The sequence below is a fragment of the Lactuca virosa genome, chromosome 8 (genome assembly GCF_052849685.1).
Source record: "Lactuca virosa cultivar CGN04683 chromosome 8, Lactuca_virosa_CGN04683_v6, whole genome shotgun sequence".
In the NCBI taxonomy this organism is placed as follows: Eukaryota; Viridiplantae; Streptophyta; class Magnoliopsida; order Asterales; family Asteraceae; genus Lactuca; species Lactuca virosa.
Window position 1 is genome coordinate 249,910,544 of NC_136433.1, and position 14,591 is coordinate 249,925,134.

At 35.9% G+C, this 14,591-nt stretch overlaps 1 pseudogene; it reads left to right on the top strand.

The window, feature by feature from the left end:
- The first annotated feature begins 13,766 nt into the window (after window positions 1–13,766).
- LOC145131413 (secreted RxLR effector protein 161 pseudogene) lies at window positions 13,767–14,234 on the top strand (annotated as a pseudogene).
- Window positions 14,235–14,591: the final 357 nt, after the last annotated feature.

The following is a 14,591-nucleotide window of genomic DNA, read 5'->3' on the forward strand; positions in this document are numbered from 1 at the left end:
GTTTAGCCTTGTCTGTTGGGTTTTGTAAGGATTTCTCACTGATGCATCAGTGAGTGAGGTTGGCAACTATGATGTGAGGTGAAGTTCCTACTTCGGATCCTGATGAGCAATACAAGCCCGGGAGACCTTGGTCGGTTTAGGTTTGAATTCTTGGGTAGCATGAGTGTCGATAGGGTGGTTCAATTTTCCTAAAGGTTGTCCACGATTTTAGGACCTGAAGGTCCTGGACTGAAAAGTGAATTCTTCTCTTTTGGATTAACGATGTTGTAGGGAATTGTTTATCATCAAGTTGTTTCCTTTTTTTATAAGGTTTGCAAAGGTGTCGGAGGTAATCGATCGTTAGGAGGTGTTTGAATAGTTGTGCTTCAGATCACTAGAGTCTCTTCTAAAATTAGCTGATGAGTCTAGATTTGGATCTTGAATGTTATTGGTGCGGGTCTTGGCATTCAAGCGATCTCAGACTGTGTTAGAGGATTCTGGTTTGAAGGACCTCAAAGGGTTACTTCTTGAATAGGAGCGAGAAGTGATTTTGAGGACGAAATCGAATTTAAGTGGAGGAGAATTGTAACACCCGGTTTCCCAATCGGATCGATTTAGGGCTTCAAGGATTCAAACGCATGGTTTTGGGGTAAAACCAAGGCTCATGATGTGACCATCTAAGGGTTACGGCATGAGGAGTGATTAAATGAAGATGTTGATTTATGTTGATCTCATGACGTGAGCAATAAGAGCTCATGATGTGAGATGTGCTACAAAACGCATGATATTTTAGGGTTTCCTCTGTATTTAAACCCCATAAACTTCATTTTAGGGTTCCTAAACAGCCTCCTTCGTCCCTAAGCTCAGTAAAACCCTAACCCTAGCCTCTACTTGTGATTCTTGAGTTTTTGGTGGAGTTTTGGTGGTTTGAAGAAGAAGAGATCACCATTGAAGTATAGATTCATCTTGGAAGTTCCATTTGCAACCTCTAGCTACACATCTGAAACCATTGTGAGTAACCAAGATCCAAACTTTATGTTTCCTTGTTGCTAGATCTAAGGTTGTATGCATGTTTAGCCATGGCTTAAGAGTTAGAGTGTTGGGACTCCATAAAGTTAGCTACTTTATGGGTCCAAGGGGTCCCTTGGTGCTTATATGTTATAGATCTGAAGTTTGGATGATGTTTGAGTTCATGCTTGAGATTTGATCTCCTTTTCTTCATGAATGACCTAGTTTGAGCTCAAGTCTTGTATTAGACATACAAGACCTTAAAGCGTCGATTTTTATGATTCTTGAAGTCTTAGGAAGTCTCCTGGAAAAGATGGATTAGTGGCTTAATGGATTAAGAATTTTTTGGATCAAATTGGCATTCAGACGGATCTCACAACGTAAGGATATGTCTGTCACACATGAGGATTGTAAGACTCGATTATTTTGTCTTGTAGTGGCTCACGACGTGAGCCATAAATGGTCACATCGTGAGGGGTTGTTGACTGTTGACTTTTGTTGACCGTTAACTTTTTGACCAATTTTAACTTTGGATCAAACTTAAGGATTTTGGGCTATCGATTGGGATTCTATCTGGTTCTGGTGTTAGTGGATTCGTAGGACCAATCAGTGCTGAAAAGGGATCGTATTGCAGTGTTTCAGAGTTCTTCGATTCAGGTGAGTTTTGCCTCATTGTACCCGTGGGTCGAAGGCACCTATGTCGACCCATTAGTTTTGGTTTTATTTAGTAGAGGGATGCCATAGGGAATGTATATAGTCATGTGCAACACTTCAATGCACGTATTCCATTATTCCCCTCAAGTATTTCAATTTTTTCAAAAATGGTCCTTTCCATACACTGGGTGTACATCTGTGTACGCTTAACGTATGTGTGTGAGGGCATCGGGTGGCTGGCGCTCGTACGCTGGGCGTACGAGCATGAACGCAGGGCGTACATGGCGGATGTCTAAAACCCTAAATCTTTGTCTTGCACCGTATTTAAGTAACCTTATATCATTTGGACCAAACCCTAATCAGCCTCCATAGCCTCATTTTGTCCCTTAACCCCAAATTTTCTTGTGATCTTAATTCTTGAGCTTAAAGAGTGTTTTGGTGGCCATTTTAGAGAGCATTCAAGAAGGAGAAGGTGGTGATCAAGTCTTGGGTGTCATTGAGCTTCTAGATCCTGCATCTAGTTCATCTTGAGGAACTCCTGGCGGTATAAATTCATAACCTTGTCATCTCTTTTGTTAGTTCGAGCTAGGGTTTTTTTATGAAGTCCCTTTTTGGTTCTTGGACCCTTTCTTGTGAGTTGAGCAACTCTAGAGACTAGGATAGTTAGATCTAAGCTCTTTGAGCATGCTTGATGCATAAAGGTGCCATCTTGAAGCTTGTTTTGATGCCATGCATGAGTTTGAGGTCTTAAATGAGGTCTTAATGGGAAGAATGAAGTATTGGGGACCCTTATGGCATGAAAGGGCATAAAGTTGCCAACTTTATTCCCTAGGACATCTTAATGGACTCAGATCTGAAGTTTAACGTTGAAATCCCAAGTATTAAGCACTTAATGGTCGTGGTGCATAGTCTGCTTGTATGCTGGGCGTAATATTGTGTATGTTGCGCGTACAACCAATGGGCTCAGTACGCTAAGCGTACTGGAGTGGTATGTTGGGCGTACGCACCCAGATGGGTTTGGGCTTCATGTGGGCTTGTAAGCTCTTTGGGCCTTATTTAGTTTTGGGCCTGGTTCCATTTTGGGTTAGTGGTCTGATTATTCTGTTTTGGGCCATAGTTGTTTTGGTTGGGCCTTATTGGGCCATGTGGCCCATTAATAACTTTTATCTTGGATCTTATGCCCATTAGTCAAGGAAGGACTTTCGGGCCACCATGTAAGGACTTAGGTTTAGGTTTAGGACTCTTTCACTAGATTGAGCTATAATCCTAATTTAGGGTTACTATTGTTTAGTGTGAGGTTTCGAGCGGTTAGGCGAGCATTTATTGTGTTCAGCAGACTGAGGTGAGTCTTCTCATCATAACCATGGGTCAAAGGCACCAATGTCAGCCCATTATCTGATATGTAATAATTAGTTGATATGTAATTGTATGCTTTGTGGTATGGATTGTTTTATGTGAAGACCATGGGGGGAGCCCATGGCACTTGGTTATCAGACCATGGGGGAGCCCATGGCATTCCAGGTAAATACCATGGGGGGAGCCCGTGACACTTGGTTATCAGACCATGGGGGAGCCCATTGCATTCCAAGTAAAGACCACATAGGGAGTCCATGGAAATTCATGTATGCCTTTCTATTGCATGGTTTTTATGTGACTGTATGTGTTGTGTATTTTGGGAAACTCACTAGGCGTTTGCTTACAGTTTATTGGGTGTTTCAAGTACTTCTGGTCTAAGGGCAAGGGCCCGACTTGATGACACAATGTGCACTCTCCAGTATTCCGCACGAGTTGTTTTTAATACCCTGATCTTTTGAACAATGTACTATGCAATGGAATTTGTGGAAAATAATTATGGATATTATTTCTAGTTATTAAATGAAAAAAAATTACCTAAGTATTTGAGTTATTACATCATGTAGGATAGACTGAGGACTCTTGATCTAGGCTTTCTTGCATGTTTCTTGTTTGGTTGTGGCTCTAGAGTAGGATTGCCTGTCCGGGTTTCTATCTCACCTCTAAGTATATACGGTTATGTATTCCTTGGATTGTTGGTATTTAGTATGTTGATATGATATAGTGATCTGTTAGATCTGTATCCTGGTATATAGGATGTTGTTATGTTGTAGTGATCTGTTAGATATGTATCCTGACATATAGGATGTCGTTATGTGGTAGTGATCTGTAGATCTGTATGTCTAAATGTACTTGCTGGTTATCTTCTAGTAGAGTGCCTTAGGGATTGTATGTAGTTATGTAGGATGGCCTAAGAACTCTTGATCTAGGCTTTCTTGCCTGTTGCTTGTTTGGTTGTGGCTCTAGAGTAGGATCATCTATTCAGGTGGCCATCTCACCTCTGGTTACTTATGGTTACGCATATCATGGAGGTTAGCTGGTAGCGGGACAGTGAGCGGTGTGAGGACTAGTAGGCGGTAGTAAGTTGTATGATTTTTGTTTGCCTGTATTATGTGACTACTTGATCATGATTGTTTATATGTCGACATATGGTGGTAGTGGGTTGAGGCGGTCCTGCTTTGTGTTGTAGGCCAAGAAACCAGGTGTGGGCCGGCTGTAAGCCGTAGGCATGGAGGCTCGGGAGGAGCGGTTGGGTTGCGACAGTAGGTCAACAAACCCTAGGTATTTCAGCTTGATGGCTGATTGGACCCGTTGCATGTTGGCATTCCTGTCTGATGTCTGATTAGGCCTGGACATTCCAATCCGATGATTGTGGGTCGTTATGCATGCTTGTATGATTTATCGTATGAGGTATTTTGGGGGAAACTCACTAAGCTTTGTGCATACCCAGTTGTTTATGATTTCAGGTTTTATTGGTGATCATGGGAAGATGAAGGAGGGATTGTACACACTCATCAACAACATTGAGGATTTCGTGTTTCTTATAATACTCTGATTTTTAATAAATTTATTTTGGAGTAAACGAGTTTTCTTAATAATGAATTATAATTGGAAAGCTTTATTTTAATAAAATGAAAATTTTTTGTTGTGAAAATCGGGACGTTACAGCTAGGGTCTTTATACTAAACCCAATCTTTGCCTACTCGGATTCCTTGAAGTGTTATTTGAAATCTAGATAAAACCCACCATTTATAGTCTTTCCAACTCAATCCATGTATTAGATATGTATTTAACACCATTTTCATTAATAGTCGGAATGCTTTACCTAATCTAGATTTGATACAGAACAATCATAGAACATGAATCGTGGGCAATGTTTTAAAAACCAGTTTTTTAGTTGAACCGGTATGGTGATCGGTTCCCGGTTCAACCGGTTTAACCGGTTCGACCGCCGAGTGAACCGGTTTCTATATTTTTCATGTTTTTTCCTATTTTCCTACACATACATACATATATAAATTATGAATTTGATGTTTACAAGTTCAAACATTAAAAATATACATAAAAATAAGTTGTAAATGAATCAAAATACATTAAAATAACACATAACCATAAGTTTTAGTGTTTTACATCAATCGATATACGCTAAAAAGAAAATAAAATATAATACCGAAACAAAATATAGTTTTAGATGAATACAACGACATCAAAAAACTTTATAACATTTAACATATGTTTTTATTTAGAGAAAACTAAATATATTTGAAAAAAAAATACCAAAGTTTATTATGTAAATAATTATTTTTCATGTGTTTTTATTCGGATTAACCGGTTCAACCGGTTTATTTTGACCGGTTCAACTGGGTTTTTCTAAAAACCGGCTGGTTCAATCCGGTTCAGAAATCAATGTAAAACCGGTGATAGTTGCACCGCTCCCTCCCTCGGTTCCCGGTCCAACCGGTTCGACCGGCCGGTTCAAACCGGTTTTTAAAATATTGATCGTGGGTGGTGTTGGGGAGAAAACCACATGTGATATTTGAGAGAAAATCATGTTAATAGGGAGACGGAGGATCTGCACCGATCAATGGTGGAGATTGGGATTTTCTAATGAATATGAGAATATAGTGAGGGTAAAGAAGCGTTGATCATTTAGGTTTCTTTTGAAGGTTGTCGATGACGAGGGTAATGAGACATCGGTGAAGGATGGCAAATTTTGTCAATGGGAGGGCACCATCATCATGGTAACCGACCATTGGACGACCATCATGTCACCCCCTTTGCTGGTGACGACACGCCATTTCTACTCACCACTTTCCTTGTCTCGTTCTCTATTTCTCACCATATTTATGTCTCTCTTTATGATCTCTGACGAGAGGGCCGATTGTCGACGAGGGGGTCCATTGTCATCTCTTTCTATTCAATATTTTTTTCTCTTAATTATAAAGTGAAAACACTTCTCTGGGGTGGGGGGTATTTTGAATACAAGGGTTAGGGTTAGATTAGTTTTTGTAATAACCTCAAATCACAATGAGGAGGAGAATAAGGTGCGTAGGGGTTTATTTGTTTTCTTATTTTTAATAATTAAATTTAGTTTAAAAACAAGATAAAATATATTAAATGGACAAAAAAATCATTTAATGTCACTCAGACACGATTCATGCGGGTGTTATAACCACAAGGACCATTCGTACAAGTTTAAGAACCATAGGAATCATTCGTAGTAAAAATAAAACAGAGACTAAAGTTGTAACTATAGGTAAATTAACTAATTAAGGAATCATTTCTGTAATTTTGCAAAAATATGTTATTTATTATACAGTGTTTGGTTGTTGGATAATTCAAAATTTAGCTATTAACGAGCTAACTTTTGCTATATTAACAAGCTAACTTTTGCTATCAAATTATAACATCTAGAAGGGATCCCAAGTTCCCAACTATGTTTTTACTAATAAAATATAGTATTTCTGTTAATTAATGATTATGGATGGGCTTCGTCTCTAATGGCATTCGCTCAGCTCCAACTAAATAACCTCTCCGTCGCTAAAGATGTCGGAAAAGCGTCTGGGATCCTCGCATGTCTCTCCTCCGATCGTATATCACCTTCCGCCCTCCTCCTCGTCGGTTCAATTGAAGGTTTCATCGGTTATGGCGTCCAATGGATCGTCGTTAGCCAGAAAATCTAACCTCTTCCTTACTGGCAGGTAATGCTTTTCAGTTCATGCATTTCATCGAACTGTTTTTGTTCGTTTGATTTAATCTGTATTTTTTGAAAAACTGAACCTGCATGTTGTCGAACAGTAATAGAGATTCATGCATTCGTCAAATAGAGATTCGTCGAACAGAGATTCATGCATTCGTCGAACAGTAATAGACATCGTTGTTTACTTACTAATCTTCGACATCACCGGAGACCATGGCCTCACACTCTCACGAGCATTTTGCATCCTTTTACTCATCATATTAGCTTCTCCATCATCAGTTCCGGTGTACCTCGTGATTCAAAACCTAATCCGATCAACCCATAAAACCCTAGACGTAGAAGCAACAACAGAACCTTTGATTATACAAAAACAGGAAGAACAGAGCACCGAGACAGTGACAGTGGATGAGAAGTTAAGGGAATCGTCCAAGGTGGTGGAAAAGACGCCGCCGGTGATCGGAGAAGAACACACGGTGTTTGCAAACCGTCGATTTTGGATTTTGTTCGTATCGTTTCTGTGTGGGGTAGGAACGGGGCTTGCAGTCCATAACAATATGGGTCAAATGGATCTGCCTTTCGGGTATGCTGACGTGGCAATATTTGTATTTGGGGCTTTTCAGTCGGATCGGATCCGGGTCGGTGTGGGAGTATTTCATCAGGTAAGTCTATTGATCCACCTTTCTTGTCTATTTTTAAAATTTTATAGGTATATTATATATAAAATAACAAAAATTATTACTTTTACAATATAATATATATTTTGTATTCATAATTTTTTTAAGATATCGCAAACTGCTTTTAAAAATATCATGAGCTCTTAGGTTTTAAACCTAATATTTAAAATTCAAATATTCATTTATGTATGTATAAGTATTAGCGTTTTGGATTTTCGACTACGATTAAATATATTTTGCTCGAATATGATTTATCACAATAAATATAATTATATGATGTAACTGATAAGAAATTAAATACCATATAATTAGACAAAATAATATTATATAATAGTCAAAATAGTTTATTTATTTTATAATACAGTGGTCAAGTTAGCAAATCATAACTTGGCTTTCCGCTTTTTAAAGATCTAAATGGTATCAAGTAGGGCAGGTTTTTTTTTTAGATCGACCTCCAAAAGCCAAACCCATAATTTTTTAATCATGATGACTTCACAACTATCAATTTGCGAGTAGAGAACTTTAATTTATTTTTGTACTTACCAATTGCTTTTCCAAAAGAACGTATTTTTAATTAAATTAGTTTAAGCAGCATGTTTCTAAGAGTAACATTCAAGAATCTTATATTATAATATGTTCTTAATTCAATAAAAACTCAACTATCATCAACTTATTTGACAATTATTTTTATTTAGGTTATGTTTAACTTCCTAGCTAAAACGTTAATTTTTAGTTGAAAATTTAATTTTTAACTTACAAACTAACTTATCGGTAATTTATCTCAAACTAAGTTATAAAAAAAACTAGTTTATAAACAGCAATAAATTATTTTTGTGGTTTTATCAAATGTTAAACTATAATAAGCTAGTTTATTTTCTGTTAAACATGGTCTTAGACTATTTTTGAATGACTAGTTGAAAAAATAAATGATAGATAAAAAAAATAACTATTAATTAACAAGTTAGCTAATAAAAATTAAAGTTTAGTAAAACTAAATAAAATAACATAAAATATGCATGATATATTTGAAGAATATACCTTGGTAAAACTAAATAAAATATGTAAAATAATATAAAATATACATGGTATATTTGGAGAATATACCTTGGTGGCTCATGAGTAACACTTATGGCACCCCATATGGGAGTTCTCAAGTGTAAACTTTGAGGGCAACACAAGGAACCCATTAATTTTATATTTGAAGAATTAAAAAAATATAAATTCATAAAATGAATGCTTTATTTTTTTTCTTCTAAAATAGTACTTATTTGTTGCAATTTCCATGATGTTTCTATAAAGAACTCTTGCGTATATTTTAAATTATTGGGCATGCAAGTAGGGTTCATTAGATATTTTTTTATATGTATGTGGATTCACTTTATTTATGGACCACCACCACTCTAAAAGGGGGGTTTGGTCGACCCCTGTTTATAAATTATAACCATAAAATATTAAAAACATCACCTAATATATTAAAAGGGCTAGCACAAAGATTTGAATTTGATCATGACATTGTTTTGTCTATTTATATATTAAGATCACTTGACCCAAAGTTCCTGTTAGCCCTTTGTTAGTCCCAAACGTTGCGCCTCGTTTTTAATTGTCGTTGAGTGATATTAGTTTCTTTTTTCGTGTTGTATTTATATGCTAAAAAAAATGCCTGAACCCTACTAAAAGCGTATATGAAATTGATTGACTAGTTTCGTTAGAAATTATAGGATAATGTTATTAAATAATAACGTACTTTTTCATGTATCCTATCTAAATCAGTTCTTAACTGTTATTTGTTTTGTTTGACTTAATATGCTTAATGAATACACGACTTAAAGATTACATACTTTAGGTGATTTCCAAACTCAAAACCTAGTTGGACAAAAAGGGTTGGAATGCTTTTGCTTTGCCATTAAGGAAGATAGATTTCAAATTTTCAAGGTCAATAATGGTGGGTTTTTAATCAAGTGGGAATGGCTTTTTGGTATGTTTTTCTTCATGAAATCGTTTAGATATGACTTGCAAGGGTCATTTTGTATCGTGAATTGTGTTGGGATGCTTTTTTGGTGTTATGTCTCTTTTCTTAGAACTTGTTTGATTTGCTTTTAAGGCTTATAGGAGTCATGTTTGACATTCTTTTGACCCTCTCTTTATTTATTAGTTTCGATATTTATTTATGTCTCGTTTTATATGGCATTCGTTTAGTTACCGATTCATATGAAAAATAAAGAAGTAATATGTTGTTTCGTATAACATTAATATGAACAATATTTAATCTCGTAAAAGCTATATGAACAATAAAATTACAAATTCATATAAAATTAATAAAGAAGTATAAAATTTGTTGTATGTTGTTTCGTATAAAATTAATAAAGAAGTAATATGTTGTTTCGTATAAAATTCGTTTAGTTACGGATTCATATAAAATTAATACACTTAATATGACCAATATTCAATCTCGTAAATGATATATATATATATATATATATATATATATATATATATATATATATATATATATATATATATATATATATGTTGGTGATTTTATCACCAAATATATTTTAGTGTAATGGACTTAACAAGTGTTTCAAGAATAATGTTTTAGTTATAATATAAGTTAGGAGGTGCGGGAGTGCATACTTGTATTTACTAAACATTATTAGTACTGAACCCTAATCTACTGTGTCAAGTTAGGAGGTGCGGGAGTGCACACTTGTATTTACTAAACATTATCAGTACAAGGACTAAATTGTCATTTCTTGAAAGAATAGTAGAAGGACTAAATTGTCATTTTTTGAAAGTTGGAAACTGCTTTTCTTTTATCCGTTGTTTGGATAAGATAAGAAAACGGGATACTTTTGAAACACAGAGAAAAACGTTGGAGACTTCTTCTTCTTCTTCATCTTATCAAAATTGATTCTGATTTTGTGCCTAAAATCAGAATTATTGCTTCAGGAATTATCCTAGTTTGGATTTCATGATACCCAATAGGGTCGAAATATCAAACAAGGAAAGTGTTTTACACGATTCCTGTTTTGTGATCCAGATTTTCTATAACCCTGTTTCGAATTTCCCCAACAATCTTGTTTGATATTTTCGTTTTCTGGAAAAGATGGTTGGCAATTCACTGAAAGACATGTGGAGAAATTTCAGGGCCAAGATTTCAGACGTTGGCAAAAGAAGATGCACTTCTGGTTGACCACTTTGAAAGTTGTCTATGTTCTTTCTACTCCAAAAACAGAAGAGGTTGAAGATGCAAGTCTGGAACAGATCAAAAGAAGAAGCAAATGGGAGAATGACAACTACATTTGCCTTGGTCACATTCTGAATGGTATGTGTGATTCCCTCTTTAACACTCATCAAAACATTGAAACAGCAAGTGAACTATGGAACACACTTGAAGCAAAATATATTGCAGAAGATGCTTCAAGTAAAAAGTTCATTGTTTCTGATTTCAACAATTATAAAATGGTTGATTCTCGATCTGTAATGGAACAATATAATGAAATCCTACGAATTTATGGTCAATTCAAACAACACACCATGTCCATGGACGAATCCTTTGCTGTTTCAAGTGTGATTAATAATCTTCCACCCTCATGGAAAGATTTCAAACACCATTTGAAACATAAAAAGGAAGAGATAAGTTTGATTCAACTTGGGAGTCATTTGAAAATCGAAGAAGGACTTCGTGATCAAGAGAATGACAAAGGAACTGGAAAGGGAAAATCTGATTTTGGACAGCCCCAAGTTCATATGGTTGAATGTTTTAAAGAAGACAATTCTAATCACAAGGGCAAGGGTAAAAAACGTAAGTATGAGGGTAACAACAGAAAGTCCAACAAAAAATACAAGGATTCCAAGGAACTTGTGTGTTGGAGATGCCATCTGAAAGGGCATATGACACGTGACTGTCGGGTGAAACTTGGAAAAAAAGGTGCTAGTGGTAGTGGAAAAGAGGGTGCTGGTGGTGGCAGTGGGTCTCATGATCAATCTGCAACCAAAGGTCAATTAACTATTGATCTTGTAAGTTCAGTATTCAATGTTATGCTACTAACTCCTGAAGTTTCTTTTGTACAGGGGGCTGATACAGATTCATGGTGGCTTGATACCTGTTCTACACATCACGTGTGTAATGATGAACGATGGTTCACGAAGTTGAACATAGTAAATAAAGGTTATGTCTTACACATGGCGGATGAAGGATCAAAGCCAATTTTAGGAGCTGGTGTTGTTAGTATTACGTTTACTTCTGGAAAAACAATTAGTTTGTTTTATGTATTGTATGTTCCAAAGGTTCGAAAGAACCTTGTGTCTAGTGGTTTGTTGAATTGTATGGGTTATAAACAAGTAATCGAGTCGAACAAGTATGTGTTGTCTAAATGTGGAATATTTATGGGATTTGGTTATTATTGTGAACGTGTTTTTAAGTTAAATGTTATAAGTTGTTTTGCATCACATGTCAAATCTACTTGTATGACTTATGCATCTAATCTTGATAATTCTATGTTATGGCATAATAGATTAGGACATGTTCATATTAAAAGAATGGTTGAAATGTCAAAATCCGGATTGATTCCAGCTTTTGACATTAATTCTGAAAAATGCAAAACATGTATGTTAACTAAAATCACGAAACAACCATTTCCAAATGTTAATAGAAAATCAAAAGTGTTGGAATTATTCATAGTGATCTATGTGATTTCCATGCTACACCTTCTTTGGGAAATAAAGAGTACATTGTTACTTTTATTGATGATTCAAGTCGGTTTTGTTATGTGTACTTGTTATATTCCAAAAATGAAGCTTTGGAAAAGTTTAAAGTATATAAAACCGAAGTCGAATTACAGTTGGGTATTTCGATAAAATGTCTTAGGACGGATAGGGGAGGAGAGTACATGGATTCTGAATACTTTCAATCGGTTGGAATCATTCACGAAATCACAGCTCCTTACAATCCACAACAAAATGGTGTTGCTGAACGGAAAAATCGAGTTTTAAAAGAAATGGTAAATTCGATGCTTTCTTTTTCGGGTTTAAGTGAAGGATTTTGGGGTGAATCTATGCTCACAGCCAATTATGTGCTAAACCGGGTTCCTAATAAACGGAACAAAGTTATTCCTTATGAACTTTGGCACAAGAAAGCACCAAATTTGAATTATTTTCGAATTTGGGGATGTCGAGCAGTTGTGAAATTACCCGAACCTAAAAAGAAAAATTTGGGTGAAAGAGGAATTGACTGCATATTTATTGGATATGTAGAACATTCCAAAGCTTATAGGTTTTATGTTATAGAACCTAATGAGGCATATTCCGTTCATACCATTATAGAGTCGCGAGATGCGATTTTTGATGAGCTGCGGTATTATTCAATTCAAAGACCAAAGAATCTGATTCCAAGCACAAGTGAGGTGCCTAAATCAGATGGTAAGGAAGTTGTTTCAATTCCAGAAACACAGCAACTTCATAAAAGCAAACGAGGTCGAGTCGTGAAAAATTTTGGCGAGGACTTTCAACTATTTTTAATTGAAGGTTCAAGGGATAAAGTGAAGAAATAATACTCATATTCCTCTCATTTTGAGACTGATCCAAAGACTTTTAAGGAAGCTATGGAGTCTCGAGATGTTGCGTTTTGGAAAGAAGCGGTTGATGAAGAAATGTCATCCATTATGGAGAATAATGTTTGGGTGTTATCTGATTTACCTCCTGGTTCTAAGCCTTTGGGATGTAAATGAATTTTCAAGAAGAAAATGAAGGTAGATGGAACCATTGATAAATTCAAGGCTCGTCTGGTCATACAAGGTTTTAGACAAAAATCCGGTATCGATTATTTTGATACGTATGCACCGGTAGCACGGATTTCTACCATTAGATTGTTGCTTGCTTTGGCAGCTATTCACAATATAGTGATTCATCAAATGGATGTCAAAACAGCTTTTTTGAATGGTGACCTTGACGAAGAAGTTTATATGAAACAACCAGAAGGTTTTGTTCTGCCTGGAAATGAGCAAAAAGTGTGTAGACTTGTGAAATCATTGTATGGACTTAAACAAGCTCCAAAACAATGGCATTTGAAGTTTGATGAAGTTATTTTGTCTAATGGTTTTTCTTTAAACCAATCTGACAAATGTGTTTACAGCCGTTTTGATTCATCTGGATCTGGTGTGATCATTTGCTTGTATGTAGATGATATGTTGATTTTTGGCACTGATCAAAATCAAATTAATGCAACAAAGGATTTATTGTCTTCAAAGTTTTCCATGAAGGATATGGGGGAGGCGGATGTAATCCTTTGAATAAGGATTAAACGGGTGAACAAGGGACTTGCTATTACATAGTCACATTACATTGAGAAAATTCTCAAACGGTCCAATTACAGTGATTGTACACCCGTTAGAACTCCTATGGATTCAAGCATGAAGTTGATGCCTAATAGAGGCATATCAGTTTCTCAACTGGAGTACTCGCAAGCTATTGGCTCTTTGATGTATGCTATGACTAGCACTCGTCCTGATATAGCTTTCGTAGTGGGAAGATTGAGTAGATTTACTCATAATCCTAGTACTCAACATTGGCAAGCGGTTCATCGTGTTTTCAAGTATTTGAAAGGAACCAAGGATTATTGTTTGTGTTATTCGGGATTTCCTTCGGTCTTGGAAGGTTATTCTGATGCGAGTTGGATATCAAATAGAGAAGATCATTCTTCTACAACTGGTTGGGTATTCTTGCTTGGTGGAGGTGCTATCTCATGGGCATCTAAGAAGCAATCTTGTATAACAAGCTCAACAATGGAATATGAGTTTATTGCATTAGCTGCTGCAAGTAAAGAAGCAGAATGGTTAAAGAATTTGATTTATGAGATTCCATTGTAGAGGAAACCTATTTCGCCATTATCTAATCGCTGTGATAGTGTTTCCACTTGGAGTAAAGCTTATAGTCAAGTTTATAATGGTAAATCGAGACACATTGATGTTAGACATGAGATGATTAGAAATCTAATCATGGATGGTGTGATTTCGATTGAGTTTGTAAAATCACAACAAAATTTGGCAGACCATCTCACTAAGAGTTTGGCGCGAGACTTAGTGCACAAGTCTGTTATAGGGATGGGCTTAAAGTCCTTGTAAATTCTTATGAATGAGACACCCAATTCCCCTCTAATACAATGTTAGAGGTTGAATTCAATGAGGAAAGCTTATTTATATGAATTTGAACACACATTATAACTA